We start from the raw sequence: 6000 nt of genomic DNA on the forward strand, positions 1-6000 counted from the left end.
AGTGAGCCCACCTCTCCTTCCCCTTGTGTTCTTTGTAGCAGGGAAGAGCAACAAAGAGGGCTAGGGGGTGTCTGCAAAAGGCTGATGAACAGAAAATTCTGCTTTCATGATTCCCTGAAGGACTTCCCAATCAGCAAGGCTCACAAAACTATCACAGCCAGAGCACAGGACCACTTTGTTCCGTGAAGTGACACACCCTGACACACCACTGCCCAAACCAGGGGCAGGATGCTCCCAGCTCTGCTGGGTTCCTGGCTAAATGCTTCTACAGGACAGCCACAGATCTATGGCTGCTGCTGACAAACACCAGACCCAGCATCACCTCCATTGTACCCACAGCTTCCATCATCACCCAGTCAGGGCCAAATTCAGCACAGGTGACAGCAGTGACAGTGTGAGACAGGCAAGGTTGCTCTGTTTGGGGAGCAGACTTTGCCCTCAACAGTGACAGCAGTGCTAACAGGCACTTTGCCCAGAGCCTCAGTCCTGCTGAGTGTGAGCTAAGGCATGGCTCTCTCACTAGGACCTGAAATTAGGAAGTGTAGCACCGAGTGGAGTCAAAACTGAATGAGCTCTGCTGGGCTTTTTTTTCCAGGCTCACGGATGGCACTGCTGGAGTCAGAGTGAGGGGCAAGGAAATGAGTAAAAGCAGGGCAGCAGAACAGGGCACAGCAGGCAGAGAGAAGGCAAGTGCAGATTTCCCAGACAGGAGCAGCAGGGCAGAACTGGAAACACAGAAGTGCTGCCTTTAGCTGAAAAAATGTCATTAGGTTGCAATGAGTACTGTAACCTTCCCTTGTGTTTAGTGAGCTATCCTGAGATCTGGCACCCAGCAGAAAGGACACACTTTCTGAAAAGCACCTTGATTTTCAGCCTGTAGTTGTAGCAGCAATGAATGATCCAGTCAAACCAAGGCTGGAGCAGACTGACCAGCTTTGGGCTGGCTGCCTCTCCTATGCCCAAGGGCACAACTACCCCCACTCTCAAGAAGAACAAGGCAGGGGCCTCAGCTTAGCAAGGTTTGTCCCCCACCTTTCCACCTTTTGCTCAGAGACCTTCTAGGGCCTCTGAGGAGACCTGTTCCCAGCTGGTATTGGGGTGCACACTCACCTCCACCGCACTCCCCATGCTGGGCACCGGTGGAGAGGTCAGGTCAACCCAGTGCAGAGGCAGCACTGAAACCCAAAGTTTGAAGGAAAAAAACATGCTCAGCCACCGAGGCACAGGCAGCCCTGGACAACCCCTGCACTGTGAACAACCTCTTCTCATGCCCCTACCTCCCAGCAGAGCCCTGTATCCTTTACATGCACCAGGTAACACGAGCAGCAAAGGGAGCTCTGCAGCTGCCGTGGGCTCTGCACCCAGCTGCCAGTTACCACCTGCCCACAGGCCCTCAGATGAGAGAAGGTGCTGCAATGCTGTTGAAGAGCTGAGACATACGCTTGCAGGAAGAATTCCAACCACACTGCAAGAGGATCAGAGGAACAGCAGCACCCAGAAGATACACAGCTTCCATTAGAAAAGAAAGAAACCAGACCCTCTGCAGGAGTCCCAGTCAGCCTTGTGCAATGAGGGAAGGCAGAGACTGGTGGAGAAAGATCCCCTTTCGCTACCCGGATATTGTCCTGGAGAACCAGCACTAAAATGTCATCCAAAAACCCTTTCTCAACAGGATAACACAGAACTCTCTAAAACAGAACCCCCTTCTCCCTCCCCCTCCCCCCCCAGCACAAAGGACAGTGAAAAGAAAGAAAATGAAGGGGACACAGAGCCAAGCTGAAGTAAAGTCTGGACTAGTCTCTGAAAGCAGAGTTGTTGCAAAGGGTAAGATTGAAAATTACTGTAATGTGCTGTATTCCTTTTATGGGTTCTGCAAATAATAGAAAGTGATGACTAAATGAAAAAGAAACTCTGAACTGGGAGGATGGGTCTCTGCAGTGGCTACCAGCAGGAGCAGAGAGTCCCTCACCTGACCCCTCCAAAGCTCTCTGAAGCAGAAACTAACCCACAAACTAGACACAACTGTAGAAATAGATACCCCCCAGCCCATGCTAGGTGACAGGTGAGTCCCAGTCCCAGTTCAACCCCATACTCCAAGTCTTCACAGGAGCAGGGATGGCTGACAGGCAGCAATTTGCTGCCCAAATCCAGACAAAAAGACTTGGCTTTTCTGCTGGGGTGGAGGGGGGACTGTGCCTCACAAGCAACACAAGGGACATGCAGTTGTGAGCCCTGTGGGTGCTGGAGTAGCCAAACCCACGGGGCAGAGCTCTGTCCCCTCACCTGCAGCCCTGGGCAGCCACACACAGAGCCCTGAGCACAGGGTGACCCAAAGGAACCCTGCTCACCACAGAGCAAGGAGCATGAGGGTGCTGAGGGCACAGGGAGGACACTCCCAGGGCAACAAACGGTCTGAGGCAAAGCTGGTGACATCCCTCCCCTTCAGGCACCCTTCCTGAAAGAAAATCCCACGGGATAAACTGGTGGTAGAGACCAAAGGGATCCAGAGAACAGCAGGGAGCTTACACCGTGTCCACCTACCACCTCGGGCAAGGAGTCTTGTTGGGACTCACACCCACCTCATCTTTACATGTTAATTTTTCAAGAAAGCAGATCACTCAAAAGGGCCTGTGCCTCGGGATATGTATGGACTTATCTGCAGAGAAGTGTCACTGCTTGTAAACCCAACCACAGTTGCATAACCACATGGTTAAAAGATAATGACACAAATTCATACATGGCTGTATTCTTATGTACAAACACTGTTTCGTGACATGATGTTGAAAGAATCCAAGTGTCACCACACTCCTTCTTTTTCAGTCTGTTTTTCTTTACTTTCCAAAAATGGGCTCTCAAAATATAAAAACTAATTATTTGAAAGTAAATATGTAATTGTACTTTAAGGGAATAATATCAGATTAAATCCCACCTGAAGTCCAGTCTTGTTTCAAAGCTTCCATGAACAATCTAATCCTTCTAAGGAGATAAAGTTCATGGGTTGTAAAAGGGGTTTCAAAAAAACAAACAAACATTCCCTCTGCAATGTTTGCAGCCAAATTTTACTACTATGGGATAGTGACTAGGAGCACAAAAGTAAAATTTCCTATGAAAAAACCCTTGCTAGCCCAATATTATTTTCAATGTGCAACCCCCCCCCAAAGCTAATCAGACAATATACATGAATAACAGTAAATTATGACCCTTTCTCAGAATCCTTACACACAAGCAAGAACTATGAATTTTTCAATCATGACATTGCATTTAAAGCATGAAAATATCGTGTTATTTGATAAGAAGCTAAGAAAAATAGGATTTTAACTGTTATTTTTAAGCTAAAGCCAACCTTTTCTTTCTTTTTTTTTTTTTCCTGGAGGCCTGCTAGCTTCTTTTGAAAAAGAGTTTTAAAACTGACCTTCTTTCAGTAGCCACTTCTCTGTCATAGGCATGAAATCACCATATCATATTATAAAGTGTCAATGCACCAAAAAGCAAAGGGCATATTTTTTTTTTTTTTAGGCAGGAACAAAGCTGGCCCTTTTTACCTATGAAACAGCACATACTTTTTCTTTCATAAGCCCACCAATTCCATCTCTGTATTATTCAGCAACCAGCATTTCATACAGAGACCAAGCCTCACTTGCTCTGACCCCCACCTCACCGGAGCACAGGCAGACGTGATATAAAAGTCAGTGCAGAATCTGGGCCAGCTTATTCAGATTTCAGTGGGCTCTACCCTGTGCTACACTAAGGGTATCGTCAACATTTCAGGATTTCATCAATGAGCAGCTGAACCACCCTTTGGCCTTGAAAACAAACAAACACAGCACCAGCACAGGGAAAACCGTTTCAGACTCAAAGCCAGAGAAGCTATTTATTTTCAGCATTTGAAAACTGATGTACCAGGACAATGATCTCCAACCTTGATAATTGTTTGCTGCAAATACTCCTTACCCAGCGCTCTCCTGAAAGGGGTGGAGAGCATCCACCAGTCTCACAAGGAAAACCTGGCAAAGCCCAGGTTCTGAGCTGGGCATGAAATGCATGAGTACAGAGACTGCAGGCTTCAGCCATGCTCTGAACATTAGGCACTCTCAAGAAATAGAAACAGGTCCCAAAGAGTCATTAGCCGAGATTTCCTCAGTGGCATGCAAGACTACGTTGCAGTGCATGGCATTTTAACAGCGTAGTACCAACCCAGGAGCAGGGACAGAGAGGCACATCCCCCATTTGCCACCTCAGGCCATGCAAGCAAGCTCTGGAGAACCAGAGCTCTGGTGGAGCCATCCATCCTTCGTAGCCCTCTCAGGTCCAGAGGCTTCCCTGAGGTGCACTGCACTGTCTCATGAAGTTACGTCTGAACTCCTGAGCCTGCCTCTCCTTGCTGCTGCCTACACCATCAGCCCTGGAACTGGTCTTGTTCATGCACACAATGAGGTTGGACGAGAAGACACGACAGCTCTCCCCGGACTGTGCGGGATGTTACAACCGCCAGAAATTAAACAAGAAGAGCAGAGGCATCAAAACCGCGTCCCTCCATTCCCAGACCCACTGCCAGTGCCCACAGGAGCCCAGATGCCACGGGCTGGGCTCCCCAGATGCCCAGCGAGAAGCACCTTGCACGGCAGCGCTGGGCCGGGGCAGGCGGTGGGGGCAGACACGGCTGCAGCTCTTGCTCCCACAAGGCCTGTGCACAGCCAGTTGGGAACCACATTTTAAATGAGGAAAGTGCTAGTTTTAGAACAGTTATTTTTAGTTTGCTGTTAGAAAAAAACCGTGGCTCTGGGAAGAGAGATGTTACCCGGCCGGCTCTAAGGGCTCCGGGCTGGGCTCCGCAGGCATTGCAGCCACACGTCCACACACCCCCCAAGCAAAGCCCATGCAGAATGGGATGGGCACGAAGGCTCTGGTCTCTGCGAGAAATGGGGAGACGGCTCTTGCGCAGGAAGGAGCCCGAAGAGGGTGTTTTAAGATGCCACAGGCTAAAGAAGGAGCTGCAGCTCTCCAAAGACCGGAGCGCTTTAACTGAAGGGTGTGCTGGGACCCGCCGCTGGTGGAGCCGCGCTGGATCCCGCGGTGCCAGCGCTGAGCGCCCGGCAGCGACGCCCAACAGGCATCAAACCTCCGGCTTCTCCCGCCGACTCCGAGGAGACCCGGGGCACCCCGGGCTGCGGGGCTGCACGGCCCGAGGCGGCGACCCCGGGGCCGGGCCGAGCCCGGGCTCACCCGCGGGGAGCGCCCGCCGCAGCCCCGCCGAGCGGCGGCAAAGTTTGCGGCGCGGCGAGGGACGGAGAAGTTGGGCTGCCCCGCGGTGCCCGCCCCGCCGCCCCCCGAGCCGGCTCTTACCTGGGGCGGCGGCCGCGGCGGCCCCCCCGCGCCGGGCGCTCGGCCTCCCGCGGCATCCTGCGCGGAGCCCCGGCAGCCGGGAACGGAGCGGAGCGGAGTCCCAGCAGCCGGGCACGGAGCGGAGCGGAGTCCCAGCAGCCGGGCAGGGAGCGGATCGCAGCCCCGGCAGCCGGGCGCGGAGCAGCGAGCGGAGCCCCGGCAGGGAGCGGATCGCAGCCCCGACCGGCGGCGGCGGCGAGCGGAGCCGGCTGTGGCACCGGGCGGGCAGGGAGCGAGGCGGGGCGCGGGCGGCGGGTGCGCGGCGGGGGATGCATGTGCGGCGAGAGCCGCCTTCCTCCCCCTCGCTCCCTGCCTGCCTCCCCTCCTTCCCCGCCAGCCCAGCCCAGTCCAGCCCAACCCAGCCCGGCCCAGCCCAGCCCAGCCTCTGCTGGAGACTCTGAGAATGCAGCGCCGGGTCCGCGCCCCGGACCGGCCCCGGGGCCTCCCCTAGAGACCCGCCCTGGGGACGCCGCCTGGCCCCGGCGCCGGGAGCAGCGGCCCCCCAGCCCCGCGGGTCCCCGGCAGGGTGACGAGGCGCTGCCCGCAGCGCGGGTCCGCTCCCCGCCCCCGGTACCCCCGCCCCGGCGCCCGCGTCGCCTCCGCCGCCCGCAGTGCCGT

At 54.4% G+C, this 6000-nt stretch overlaps 1 protein-coding gene across 1 annotated transcript in view; it reads right to left on the minus strand.

The window, feature by feature from the left end:
* CDH22 (cadherin 22) overlaps positions 1 to 5614 on the minus strand; it is a 77158-nt gene extending 71544 nt beyond the window's left edge. Inside the window, exon 1 of the mRNA XM_027646110.1 lies at positions 5344 to 5614. The gene's annotated coding sequence lies outside the window, so the exon portion shown is untranslated. The remainder of the gene's footprint in view (positions 1 to 5343) is intronic.
* Between the last annotated feature and the right edge of the window lie 386 nt (positions 5615 to 6000).

This window comes from Corapipo altera, unplaced genomic scaffold (assembly GCF_003945725.1).
Source record: "Corapipo altera isolate COAL_440 unplaced genomic scaffold, ASM394572v1 64, whole genome shotgun sequence".
Taxonomy (NCBI): Eukaryota; Metazoa; Chordata; class Aves; order Passeriformes; family Pipridae; genus Corapipo; species Corapipo altera.